Source organism: Sus scrofa, chromosome X, assembly GCF_054392235.1.
Source record: "Sus scrofa isolate SSC_HxYL_T2T_F1_AM1 chromosome X, Sscrofa_HxYL_maternal_Yorkshire_Landrace_v2.0, whole genome shotgun sequence".
NCBI classification, from domain to species: Eukaryota; Metazoa; Chordata; class Mammalia; order Artiodactyla; family Suidae; genus Sus; species Sus scrofa.
Window position 1 is genome coordinate 119630446 of NC_139401.1, and position 14709 is coordinate 119645154.

Sequence of the window (14709 nt, forward strand, 5' to 3'; positions counted from 1 at the left end):
TGCCCTAACAGCAGAACTGCCATTAGTCTCTCATGTTGCTATGGTCAATTATAGAAATGCCTTCTATAAATTTCACTAATTGGAGGGAATATGGGTTGAATTATGCATTATTTTCAAGAAACGCAGACTTATCACTTTTAAACACAAAGTGACCTCTCTCCCCACCTCCCCCCCCCACCCCCGGCAAAATTTTAACACAACTTAGAGACTTACACTTCAATAAACAGAGATATATTTGTAATTAACACAACGGTTTCGATTAAAACGGCTGTTCCTGGCAATACTCGCCTCCCCTATGCAGGTGTTAAACATTTCCCAATTTCGTACTTCCATCCTTCACTTGCTTAGCAAACCCTTTTATTACAGACCCAGCAGAGATAAACAAGCTTAGCCTCAGGCTCCATTATCCCAGAATCTCACTGTCTTTTAACTTCATTCTCGAGCTCAGAAGCAACCAAGACAGATCTCAGGGCTCCCAGAGAAACACTAAGAGGTTACTGGTGAAAATGGTCCATGCTGTCTCCGTTTTAAAAATAAAAGCTGAGACAATTAATCACTTCTCCCCAAACTTAAAAGCTATGTTTAGAGAGCAAACCACTGCTCTGCCCTGGCATCGATGCACACATCTTGGTCTTCATAGAAGCACACAGGCCAACCGCTTGAAACAGCAAGTAACGAAAAGCTTATTTCTATATTTAATCAGGCAACTCTTCCTTATATAATGGCAGGACAAAGCCGGTTACTTTTCAAATAAGACATCTGCAGAGTTCCCGTCATGGCGCAACGGAAATGAATCCGACTAGGAACCATGAGGTGGTGGGTTCGATCCCTGGCCTCGCTCTGTGGGTTAAGGACCTGGCGTTGTCGTGGGCTGTGGTGTAGGCTGGAGATGCGGCTCGGATTTGGCGCGGCTGTGGCTGTGGTATAGGCCGGCAGCTGTAGCTTCAATTAGATCCCGAGCCCGGGAACCTCCATATGCTATGGGTGCAGCCCTAAAAGGCAAAAATAAAAATAAATAAATGTATTTTTAAAATAAATAAATAAAAGACATGGCGAAATGTTCATATTTCAAGTCACATATAAAATAGGCCACACCTTAGTCTGCCTATCTAAGCAAGACTTGGCCCTTGCATGCAAACACATGCACCCAATGTACTACAGATGCGGTCAGTTCACTGCTTTAAATCGGGAGCTTGAGGCTTCAGCCTGCAATAGTCTGCCCTTGCTCTAACAGGAGGTGGTTTAGATTAGAAGATGGCAAAAACCACTGGGAATACTGGGATCTCATAGGTAGAAGTGCCAACATCCAAGGTGATACTTGTACATAATTCAGCCTCAGGGTTCCATTAGAGCTGGAAATTTCTGAACGTACTAACAAAAATAAGGCCCCATTTCTATCCACAGTCCTCACCTAAAATTCTGATAAACCATCAACTCTATTTCAATTTTTTTTCATTTTCGGCCACAACCACTGCATATGCAAGTTCCCAAGCCAGGGACTGCATCTGAGCCCAGCTTCGACCTATGCCATAGCTGTGGCAACACTAGATCCTTAACCCCCTGCACCGGGCTGGGGATTGAACCCGCATCGCACCAGAGACAACACCGGAACCTTAACCCACTGTGCCAGAGCGGGAACTCTTTTTTTTTTTTTTTAATATCCAAACTTAAAAAAAAAAATCTCTTTCAATTTTTAAAACATAAAATTCTGCAAAGCAAGTTTTCCTGAAATGGGGACAACCCTGTTCTGAGGGGTGCCGTGTACAGCAGGAACGCTGGCCCCTTCCCTGCGCCACGATAACCGCTAGGAGACTTATCACTCGGGCTGCATCTGCTTGCAATCCTATCTCCCCGGCCAGCCTCTGCGCTCGCCCCCCACAGCCGGGGTCGTCCTCTTGCAGACGGGCACGCCTGGTTTGGGGAGAGAAAGGCCAAGTGGCCAGAGGTTCTGGTCCATCACTGCTGACCTTGAATTGTACCGTCACTGTGGGGCCACTCATTGTTCAAAACACTCAGATTTCTTTTTTTTTAATGATTTTTATTTTTTCCATTATAGCTGGTTTACAGTGTTCTGTCAATTCTCTACTGTACAGCAAAGTGACCCAGTCACACATACATATATCCATTCTTCTTCTCACATTATCCTCCATCATGCTCCATCACAAGTGACTAGATAAGAGTTCCCTGTGCTGTGCAGCAGGATCTCATTGCTTATCCACTCCAAATGCAATAGTTTGTATCTATGAACCCCAGATTCCCAGTCCATCCCACTCCCTCCCCACCCTCTGGCAACCACAAGTCTGTTCTCCAGGTCCATGAGTTTCTTTTCTGTGGAAAGCTTCATTTGTGCCATATATAAGTGGTATCATACGGTATTTGTCTTTCTCTTTCTGACTTACTTCAAACGCAGTATGAGAGTCTCTAGTTCCATCCATGTTGCTGCAAATGGCATGATTTTGTTCTTTTTTATGGCTGAGTAGTATTCCATCGAAAACACTCATATTTCTGTGGTCTCTACGGGACTAAAAGTGGACGCGGAGCTTTCAAAGAAACCTGGGGGCTTGCATCCGCACAGCAGCGGCTGGTTTCCCCTGCAGACCCGTCAGAGAACAGAAAACAACAGTGCCAAGTGACACAAGAGGTCCGTCCCTGGGCCTTTCCTGGTGCCCGTGGAAGCCCCGCCCCCGTGATGACAGCCGAGGTATAAAAGCGGGGAAGAGCGTTCCACGTGCAAGTGCTGCGCTGCGGCACCACCGACAGCAACGGACCCTGCTCTTCAAATTCCGGGGGGGTGGTGGTGGTTTGCTGGTGATGGTGCCCAACGCCATCTCCTAGGAAATGAGAAGAGCCCCAGGGGCCTAAACGCGAGGTCTCGATATTCCAGAACACCGGGCTTCACTCTGATCACCGTCCACCAAGAGACCCTCTTCGAGAGACTTCGCACAAGGGTCACTGAGGAAATGGCGATTTGGAGGATGCCCACCTCGGCCTCGGCCTCACCACTGCCAGGGTGAGAGCCCCATGCCGTTTATGCCCCGTGCTCAGTGCCTGTCGCCTCAGAGGCCCCAGTGAAGAGACGCTGGGTGAACCGTCAGCCTCGGCGCCCTCTTTCTACAGACGGAGGGTCCCATGTGTAGCCTCCCCTCCCACACGCAGGATGCTCCCCGCCAGGAAAACGCTTTCGGAGGGTGTACCCACTCCCGCATGCATTCAACTAGCGGTCTGGAGTGTCTGGAGGGCCCGGGCAAAGTCCCCGGCCTCAGGTCAGCTCGTGAGAACTGCAGGGAACAGAGCAGGGGGAGAAGGACAACGCGGATGCGGGGGGTGCTGTTTTACACCGACGTCGGACAAGGCTTCTCTGGGAAGGCGACAGGCAAGCCCTCCGACCATCCGCCGCTCCCTGGGAGCAGGGGTCCAGGCTCTGAGAATGAGCACAAAGGCCCCTGCATGTCCCTGGAGAGGGTGGGCGGGCGTGGGAGGCGCAGGACACAGACCCTGCGAGGCCTCCCCAGCGTTGGCTTTCGGTCTGGGGGGCGAGGGTTGTCACTGGAGCACTGTGAGCTCAGAAGTGGTGTGATCTGGGTGGGGTTTAACACAACAGGGTCGCCCTGGTGGATGTGCCAATGTAGACGGGTCGGTGGGAGGGTGGGGAGGAGGGAGCGAGAGCCAGAGCGGAGACTAGTCAGCGGCCACGGCTCTAAGCCAGGTACGAGGTGAGAGAGAGACAGAGATGAGGCTGGTGGTGACCAAGGTGCTAAGAGGGGGACAGATCCTTGGATCCACCTTGAAAGCAGAGTCCAAAGGTAGAGAATGGACAAAGCTAAATATAGGAACATTTCACACCCAGTTGCTTGCGCTCCAATCACAAGAAAACGGACAGTCTCTGAGTTTCTGCAGTGGCTCAGTGGGTTATAAACCCGACTAGCGTCCGTGAGACTGCAGGTTCGATCCCTGGCCTTGCTCAGTGGGTTAAGGATCCGGCGTTGCTCTGAGCTGTGGTGAAGGCCAGGAGCTGCAGCTCTAATTCGACCCCTGGCCTGGAAACGTCCATATGCCCAGCCCCCCCCCCCCACTTCCCCCCCCCCCCCGCCGGCAAAAGGACACTCTCCTATTCTGGAAAGTTCTGATTTTTTCGTGTGCCCTTCAACCTGAAAGATACATCTTCTACCAAGCATCGCCACCCTGCTAATGATCAATCGATCGACCTCCCACCAGTAGAGCTTTCTTCCCAGTAGGTATGCAGGCCCGTGGGACCTGGAGGGGCAGGGGAAAAACTAGTTCCAAACTGGGGATAAACACGGCAGAATATTAACCAACCAGCCGGCTGGGAGCGCAGAGTTCAAATTCAGTTTTAAAGTGAACTCACTGCACTTCTCCCCCTTAAAAACAAAACAAACTTCATCCCATACACACAAAAACTAGTCACCAACACGGCCTCCCATACCCCAGTCAGAGAGTCATTTTTAAGGCCCATTTCTGAAGTCCACCAGGGAAAAGGTGCCTTGCATTGCTTTTTAAAATCTTAGCATGGGGAAATATTCTATAATTAAGGCAATTTTAACAATAGTAGATAATAATTTGACTATAAATTGTAAGGAATGTAATGACTGCTTATTCTGGCACCAAAGAAACAGGACTTTCTGTGAAGTGACTGCCAAGAAAAATGATACTCCCACTCAGGCTGGACCATTGCAAGTGGTAACTGCTAACCACATGCTTCACACTGCAGTTTGCAAGGACACAGTGCTTTGTTTTCAGCTCCAACCAAACACCAGACTGAAAACTCAACAGAGACAAACCCGGGTGGTAGAACCGAAACAATAACTGCAGGGAAAAAATGTGTCTGTGGCTTAATGCTTGCTGAGATGCCGACGTCAAGGGTCTGGAGAACTAAGGAAACCTCTGCTCTCTCAAAGAAACCACTTCCCAGGCTGCTCCTGCAGACAGAAGCCCAATGAGAAGAAAGAGGCCAGGCTTCAAGAGGTTTGCCAAGGCCAATGGGCAATGTTGCTGGGAGAAGAAAGGCCTAGCACTTAAAGAATGGTTGGGATGGGGGGGGGGGGACCAGGTGACCTTGAGCTAGACTAGACAAAGCCAGTAACCCCGCAGGGGGAGGGGGCGGGAGAGGGAGAGGGGGGATGTGAGCTGCCTGGGAAAGAAGCAGAGGGAAGGTTACAGCAAGGAACGGGAGCAAAGGCCCTTTCTCCTCAAGGCACCTCCGCAGGTACAGCTGAGGTCCTGCTAATGCCTGGAACAGACAGCGCTGAGAAGCAGCAAGCAACCACGTGTCTACACAAAGCACATGAAATACCTATAGCTCCCCCGCCTCCAAGGAAGCCAAGCAGTAGTAACACTACATTCTAGGTTGGAAAAAAAAAAAAAGAGAGAGAGATGCTTTCTTGCTTTTCTCTTTCTCAGGCATCTGGGATCGAATGTATTCGAAACTTTAAAGAGCAAAAGATAACTTGAATTAAAGGAGGATGAATCGAAATACCCATTCCGAGAACGAATACCAGAGTCACAAATCATGCTTAACTCATTTGTGAACCACAAACATTTCTCAAACGCCTCCCACGTGCCGAGCAGTGTGATAGAAACTGGAGCTACACGGCCTCGCGGATCCGGCAGGGAGGCTGCTTTTCCTTCCAAGGTTCAAAGAGCCACCGGGACTACGGTGGGGGACAAGGAGCTTCGAATGTGTCCTTGGTCTTAATACAACACTCCTGTCCTTAACCTCTAGTGTTTCTTTGAATATGATTATACATTTACTTAGTTTGGTAAATGTTTAAAAGGGAAATCAACATTCCCATATTGAAACCTGGCACCTCTCGCTAAAAACCAATCCTTGCCTTTCGTGAATGTCCGTTTCCCAAGCTGAGCACAGCAGTTAACAATAGTGGGAACAAAACTCCACCTGGGATGTTCTCGAAGGCTTAGGAGAAAAGGTGCAGAGGAACAAAATCACCAACCAAAAGCTCTGCATCCAGTAAACCAGTGAAGTTATTACACTGCCTTTAACCTATTCTCTTTTTTTTTTTTTTAAAGAAAAGGACAAAGTGACACAGAAAATTGACTCCTTATTGAGCTGGCACTGTTGGGGAACTAGGTGCTCTCCAAAGATGATGCGCTTTCAAGAGCAATTTTTTCTTCTTCGTCTGTCTTTTAGGGCCACACCGGTGGCACAGGGAGGTCCCCAGGCTAGGGGTCCAGTCGGAGCTGTAGCCGCCGGCCTACACCACAGCCACAGCCACGCCGGATCCAAGCAGCGTCTGCGACCTACACCACAGCTCAGGGCAATGCTGGATCCTTAACCCGCTGAGCGAGGCCAGGGATCGAACCCTCGTCCTCACGGATGCTAGTCGGGTTCGTCAACCACGGAGCCACGACGGGAACTCCCCAAGAGCAATTTTTGTATTCTGAAGATGTCCACTCTTTCTAAAACACACTCTCTAAACTTTTAAATCCGAATCTAAGCCAACACGATTATTTAATGCTGCTCCCATTAGACTAGTGCCCTCAAGGGTTAGAGAGGCCCTGCTGTTCAGCTTCTGGCCCCCCAACCTGTTTCATCTCTCGCTCCTCTCCCATGTGCAGTCCTGCCATCCCTTCCCCTGACCCAACCAGCACTGCTTGCCACACTTCTAATCGGCCTTGGCCTGGGAGGCCAGGTAACCTAAGCTTTTTTTTTTTTTTACTAACCTAAGCTTTTTATCTTCACACATTTAAACCCTATCTACCTCATTTGATCTGAAGTGCCTCAAAACAGCTGGATTCTCTGGTTTTAAAGTAGCTCTTAGAATCCCCAGCACCTAGCATTCTGTTCCTGGGTAGGAGAGCTCTTCCATCAATGGATGCGGATGATAAACTTTCTGCAGCGCCTTTTCTTCAAGTAGAATGCATATGGGCTTTATGACAGCTGTTTCCATCCATTTAGCTTTTCTGCTTACTTCCACATTCCCAGCTGTGTTCTGGATGGCTGGGCCGGCCAGAAGCCTAGGGATTTACTGTACTTCTATTTCTTGATAAGATACTTGAAGAGAATAAACACATGGCAAAGAGGACATTAAAGTAAGGGATAAAGAGATTTTTTTAAATTTTACCAATAAAGAGAGAGGGAAGAAATAGCACCGAGCACGCTGACACTTAATCAATAAACAACAGCAAGGCTGGATTCCTTTCTAATTCTCTCCAAAGTACTCTCAGTGTCCTAGGCTTATATCTCTACCCTCGGCAAAGCATCCCTGGTTATGGCACAGACTTGCACCTTGATTCAAAAATAGTTTTCCCCAAGTTGCACAGACCTTCCTCTTAAATCCAAGTCGGCCAAAATGAAAACAAGCACACACTGAGTCTAAAGGAAGGCGCTCTCCGGAGATAACACTGGCGCGAAGTTCATCGGAAAATTGAGAAATCCCAGACTCTCGGGGATGGAAAGGGTTTCAGAGACCATCCTCTAGGGTGGTGGTTCTCAGCCACGGCTGCTCGTGAGAACCACTGAGGGGCTTTGAAAAAAAGGACCATTAACCTGGCCCCACTGCCAGGCATTAGTGGACTTTTAAGAGCTGTCCAGGTGGTTCTAAAGCGTAGCCGGGATTGAGAATCCAGTATTCCAACAACCCCACTCCCACGGTTCAAATGAAGGACCAAGAGCCTCACCAAAGATATCAGACAACTCACGGGTCATGGAGCTAGGCTAGAGCTGCTCTTACCAAGAAACCATGGCCTCTCCAGGTAACCTCCTCCATCTGGGACAGTGGCGTTTCCTGTTTCTCCCCCGTGTCCCATCATTTCCTCTTTTCAGTACAACAGTATCCGCACTCATCCGGAGTAAATGCATCTTCTGCATACACTGTGCTGCGGAAGGCCACTGCATCATTCTTGAAAATCTCACCTAGCTCTGACTGTTTGCCTGGAGCCCCCTGGCTTCTTTTCTAGTTCCCCTCCATGAACTCTGGAGGGTTAATGGGACATGGCTTCCCCTTCAAGAAGCCCCACTGCTCTTCCTCCGAGAAGCTGGACTCAGCTCACACTCTGCGCCGTTATCATCACATGGGCCCTCTTACAAATCCCTGGCAAGGTTCACCTCCAATTCCCTTTCAGGGCACTTAACTTCTAGTTTGTACCTGCCCTGCCCTACACCTTGTGGACTTCCCTCTTTTCCTGGCTTCAACTCTTTCCATTTAGTGAAAGATGCCTTTTTCCCTGAGCAGCCTCTTTCACTCTGCCAGTTAGTCATGCCCGGTTCTTTTTTGCTTCCCTCAAGCAGCTGGTCTTTTTGATGTCTGGCACACATTGATCTGGGCTTCCAATAAGATGTTTTTACATAGTTTGCAGGTTTCCTGGAGGTCACTGACTTTTGTAACTCTCCCATTCAAATTTTTCCCCCTAATTTCTAACATTTGTTAAGAGTTTCTTTTTCAAGAGTTGAATACCTGGCTGATGGATCGCTTTGATTTTTCACTCCCACCAGATTGCTGAATGAAATGCATCAGAACTTAAATATAATATTTCCAATTACCTCCAGAACGGAATCGCTTTGTTACACTTTCATGTTCTGTATGGTAAGCAACAGATGTTTAAGCGCATGGAGTTGAAAATGCTACCTTTAACCTGCTCATATTTTTAGTGTGTCTCCCTACAGAAAGTATCCTGCTATCCTTATGAAGCCTGTGTTCTTCCCTTGGGAAAGACGGGCAAGGTACGACTTTTAAAAAGGTCACTCGTGTGCACTGAACAGTGCTGTCTGCTGAATCTCAGGTGTTAAATTACTCTTCTACATTGGCCCTAAATTGCCGAATCACAAACGTCTCAGCTGTTTGTTTCTTAAAGAAGTGTATCTCAAAGCAGGAAGAAAGCAGAATTGAGAATCCTTCTGGAAAATTCCTGTAGCACTCGGTTATTAATGAAGTGGTAAAGACAAGTTCTCCCCCAAAGAATAAAAACATTCTCCAAGTTATAACAACATTTCTAGGAGATTTACTTGAAATTTATTTCACTTCAGAATGTTTAGACCCAAAAGCCTCCCAGGAGAGCAAGGCCGGGGAATGACAATCTATCAGCAAGGCAGTCTAATCCCATTCCTCCTGCCAGAGGATGCGATAGAATTGTCTATGTCATCCCCCCACTTGTTGAACAAATACTGCACTGCGCCAGGGCACTTGGTACTACTGGGCACACAAAACGCCAGGAGCTGCCATCTGCCCTCAGCCTGCCCACAGCCAAGGCGAGAAGACACCCAAGGGCCTGCTCATGCGATTCACCATGAGACAACGATCATGGATCCGAATCAAGCTGGGTGGGAGGTGGCGGGTGGGGGGGTAGATTTGGAGGAAGAGGGCACATTCCCCTGGGGCGTTCAGAAGTGACTCCCAGAAACCACCTTCCCTGCCTTACCGTCCCTGTGCCTCACCAGCCCTTCATTCGCAGCACCCCTTGTTAATCTTCCTGAAAGAGCGATGGCATCCCGTCCTCAGAAACTATCCTTGGCTCCCTATGACCCAGGAAAGACCATTTCATTCCTCCTCCTGTTAACATGGGATGGACTGGGAGGCGGGTTAATAGATGCAAACTGCGCTGCTGGGACCGTGGTGGAGGCCGGCGGCTACAGCTCCGCTTGAACCCCGAGCCTGAGAACCTCCATATGCCGCAGGTGCAGCCCTAAAAAGCAAAAAATAAAATAAAATAGATGCAAACTCTTGCATTTAGAGTAGAAAAGCAATGAGATCCTGCTGTATAGCACAGGGAACTATATCCAGTCATTTATGATGGAACATGGTGGAGAATAATGTGAGAAAGAGAATATATGTGAGCGTGTGTGTGACTAGGTCACTTGCGCTAGACAGTAGAAATTGACAGAACACTGTAAATCAACTATAACGGAAAAAATAAAAATCATAAAATAAAAAAATTTTTAAAAGGTTGTCTACTACACTATACAGATTGTCTACACTCTGCCTGCAAAGGACAGGATTGGATCCTGCTTACTACAGTCATCAGAACAGCGCCACGGGAGTTGCCCGGTGGTGCAGTGGGTTAGGGATCCGGTGCTGTCACCACAGAGGCTCAGGTTACTGCTGTGGCACAGGTTCCGACCCTGGCTGGGAACTTCCATATGCAATGGGCACGGACAAAAAAAAAAAAAAATCAATCAATCAATCAATTAATTAAAAGAATACATCCCTTTCAATCTCAGTTTCCTAATCTGTAAAGTGGGGGTGACGATGTATACTCATTCTGATTTCATATGGTTTTGCTGTGGACTTTAAATATCAATTTTAGGACCAGGCCCAGGGAAAGCACTTAAATAATTACTCGCTCTTTTCATGAGGAAAAATGCTTTTTAGGGGAACCACCTAAGTGCTAAACCAGTTAATGTTGTTGGGGAGCCAGAGACTCACTTCCAGCTGAGGTGAACCCTGAAGTTGTTTCCCTTGATGAGATAAAAAAAAAAAAACTCCGTTCACCTCACACCAGTCAGAATGGCCATCATCAAAAAGTCTACAATCAATAAATGCTGGAGAAAGGGGAACCCTCCTACACTGTTGGTGGGAATGGTACAACCGCAATGGAGAACACTATGGAAATTCCTTAAACACTAAAAATAGAACTACCATATGATCCAGCCATCGCACTCCCGGGCATCTAGCCCAGAGAAAACCGTATTTCAAAAAGATACATGCACCTCAATGTTCACTGCAGCACTATTTACAATAGCCAAGACTTGGCAACGACCTAAATGTCCATCAACAGAGCAATGGATAAAGACGACGTGGTACATGCATACAATGGAATATTACTCGGCCAGAAGAAAGGAGGGAATGCCATTTGCAGCAATATGGATGGACCCAGAAATGATTATACAGAGTGCGGTCAGAGAAAGACAAATCACGACATCACTAATATGAGGAATTTAATTTTTAAAAGTTATTATTACAAAATAATTTACAGGACAGAAATTGACTCAAAGATTTAGAAACCAAACTTAGGGCTACCAAAGGGTGAACACGGCAGGGGGGATAAATTGGGAGGTTGGGATTAACCTATACACACTACTACATATGATAAAATAGATAAGTAACAAGGACCTACGGCACAGCACAGGGGAATCTACCCAATATTCTATTATTACCTATATGGGAAACGAATCTGAAAAAGAGTGGATATATAGATTATGTGTAACTATTCACTTTGCTGTACACCTGAGACACTGTAAGCCAAGTATATGCCAATAAGTTTTTTAAAAATAAACTTTTTTAAATTTCCTTTTTCATTCCTCAGTCTAGTCTCCCAACTAATCCTGAAATTGCATGCAACCCGGTATGAGTCAAATAAAAAAAGGAAAAGAGTAATTACACCGAATCAAACATTTTATAGTTGTATGTTCTAACTAGAGCTTGAACTGCAGATGCCAGGACGTTTATCAAGTTCTTTCTGGAGACTACCTAGGCGATGGTTCCTATATTCCTTGAGGTAATTTCTATACTGGCAGGCCCTGTGGCTCAATTAGAGCCTCTTCTCAAGGGAAACAGAGAGCCAAACCAACCCGTGCTTCCAACAGAAGAGAAAAACCACAAGTTCTCTGCAAAATCCAACCCACCTACTTCAAGTAGGGAAGAGGGAATACGACTCGTGAAGACATCGGCCAGGTCTTAACAATGAACAATTGACGCAGTATCACAAAATATTCCCACTTTTCCAACACACGAAATCCTAACACAGCTTATGTGATCCCCAGAATCCTTTCAGGTGTGCATGCGAGCCTGCCTACGCTCACAGGTGCACTGCTCGTGAACGTGAATGGGAACAGGGAAAAAACAAAAACAAAACGAAAAACAAAAACAACTCCAAAATCACAACTGCGATGCAAAGTTCTCCCTAGTATCATTCAATGTCACTGTGGTAGGGCCCTTTGGCAAGCTCTAAGAAGGTTTCTAACTAATGGCTTCGCTCTTCACGACAATGTCAAACCAAGATTAGATTAAGAATAAAATGCCAATTGTGTCATATCCTTTATCCTGCCCTTATGGAGCGAGGCACAATGAGGGTAGGATTTTACCACTTCCAGTTATCACTGGTATTAATTTTACTATTGAACCCCCACTAGCGGGTTAGGACCCTATTCCAAATCCCCTCTCCCTTGAACTCCTGGTGCACGACCTTCTCTTCTGCATCACTGGTGTGCTACTTAGCACACAGCATGCTCTGTTCCAATTGTGTGCGTGCGTGCGTGTGTGTGTGTGTGTGTGTGTGTGTGTGTACTCGCGGCTTATCTCCCTACTACCCGGAAAAGTCCTGGCGGCCGAGGAGGCCCTCCCGTCCTTGCTGCCTCTCCCGGTGCTGAGCATAGAATGGTGCACACAGTAGGCGCTCCAAAAGATCTGCCCATTGAAAGCTGAACCAAAAAAACCTACGTTTTGTGTTCCAGATCCCTCTTCATCATGGCATCTGAGCCACCCGTTGTCATTTGGTGAAGTACCAGGGTCCAGCGGAGAGGCAAGGCAGGACCTCAGCTGGAGGCCCTGTCAACAGGCGGTACTCCCTGACACCCTTGAGAGCACATCAACTTATCTTAATTATGATCTGAAAAGACTTCGAGTCCTTAAGAACCTGGAGTGTGCTTAACGCCCATTCAAGCTTCTGGAAGGCAAGTGCAAGGCCACGGGGAATCAAACCTTCACCTTGGGGCTAAGCCTGGAGCTGGGCACCCAGACGCTGTGACCCTGGTGCCTGGAAAACAATCTGGGACCTTATACCCCCTCCGACCAAGGAAAGCGCCTGGCAATTCACTCAGTCAAGTTGCTACAATGACTCTGCTCTCCAAAATGACCGAAATTATCTGAGTGGAGCCCAGGGAAGCCAAGGACAATGTCGGCATCTGGAGAGGCCAGGGTGATGGTAAAGGATTACCGCTGTTTCTATACGGGCCGCCGAAAGGTATTTACTTGGGTCTGTCTGTGTTGTGACAGTGTCCTAGACTCAAATGAATGCCTCTAACACTCCACATTTTTGAGCCATTCAGTCATGCATTTTTGTTATTGTTGAAAGTGGTGCGAAATCGCACTGCATGAGCTAAAGTCCTTGGTGGTCTTCCAAGGATTCCAGCTAAAAAGGCACTTCCTTTGTTCCTCGGGAGAATGCAGTCCAGTAGGTCATTCAAAAGGGGAAATAAAAGCAGCAGCCCTGGGAGGGAGATGAAGGACAAGACAAAAAGAATAAAATGTTTTGGGTGTGAGCACATGAGCTTCCATTTCCTGCTGCTGGTCACTCATAACTCTCCCATCTGTCTGGGGGATGTGTCCAGAGAGACGTGTATGCGAAAATATTCCTCAGGTGTTTTCTGGAGACCGTGACAATCATATAGGGAACACCTTGCACTGTCCTTGAGCACCCTTCCAACTTCCTGCAGAAGATGGCCTGCCTTTGCCAGGCTGCACAGAGCAAAGCTGGACAAAGTGGGGAGGGCCATTTCACAAGCCACTCCCCAACACCGCGGTCCACCTCAAAGGCACATCTTGTGAAAACCTGTCACATTCCCATTAAGTGCATCGCTGCATCTATGCCCTCTAAATGCGGGAATGACAACTGTAGCCTTCACGCCAATCATCTCGGCTGGGCTGCGGCCCAAGCCTTGCAGGGCACAAAGACCCCAGGTCTGACCTGTGGAGCCCCCAAGCTTCAGTGGCTGCTGGTTCAACTTTACTTTTTAGGGCGGGGCGGGAGAGGGGGGAGAAAGAGGGCTGCTTCGGGCTCTACAACCAATAAAATCATGCCACTGTGAAGACAGACTGGAGCTCCCAGAAAGACAGGCTGAATTCAAGGGCAGACAGTCTCTAATCAGTAATGTGCCAGTTACTTGATAACTGCCAAGGTGCCGTGGGCTCCTGGGCTGTTCCAACGATTTCCTAGGTTCTATTTCGAGATAGATGCTGCTCACACTCGGAAAGTGCCCGGCGACTTCCCTCAATTACCTTTGTAATTTATATGCAATTGATGACTGCACTTAATCTCCAAGGTTATTAATAGCCCTTCCCAAAAAAATGACCCCCAAGTCTTCCTAAGCCTTTGGAAGCTCCTGGTTGAAATTACAGTATTTCCTTTGCTGGCTGCCGGCCCCCTGCCCGCCGCACCGGGGTGACCAACTCCTCGAGGCAAAGGCGCGCTGTGCTCACTTCCATGAAAGGTTCGGAATGGAGGCTTGGCCCCCGGGGCTCCAATCGCTCACTTCTCCGTTAGGTTACACTGGCCATCGGCCAGCTAGATTCGCGGTTCTTGCCCAACCCTCGGGGCGAACAGGCTACCTGCGCCGCCGCTGCCCCAGCGCGGCCCGCGGGGCTGCGCGCAACAGTTGGCCTCTGCGAATGAGTGCGACCCAAAGGGGACCGGCCCGGCCACCGCCACCGCCGCCTGCCTGGCGAGGAGGGGCGAAGGGCACCGGCCGGAAAGCCGCCTCCCCAGCGCTCCCAGAAGGGCTTTCACAAACACCCCACGCACCCCGAGCGCCGAAATCCGGAGAACTTTTTCACAGGCTCAGCCGTCTCCATTTGCATAACCATCTCCAAACTGAGATTCAGGTTTCCTGTAATCAGTCCTTTCAAATGTTTACAATTTAAAGTGCAATTAACCCTTAAAATGAGGTGAGAAAAAAAAAAAAAAAGAAAAGAAAGGAGGGGAAAAATACTCTTCCCGTCCGCCACCTTCCGGAAAGCAGGA

General features: G+C 48.1%; 1 protein-coding gene across 2 annotated transcripts in view; it reads right to left on the reverse strand.

Moving 5' to 3' along the window:
* GPC4 (glypican 4) overlaps positions 1–14709 on the reverse strand; it is a 115534-nt gene that overhangs the window by 99531 nt on the left and 1294 nt on the right. The window lies entirely within an intron of this gene.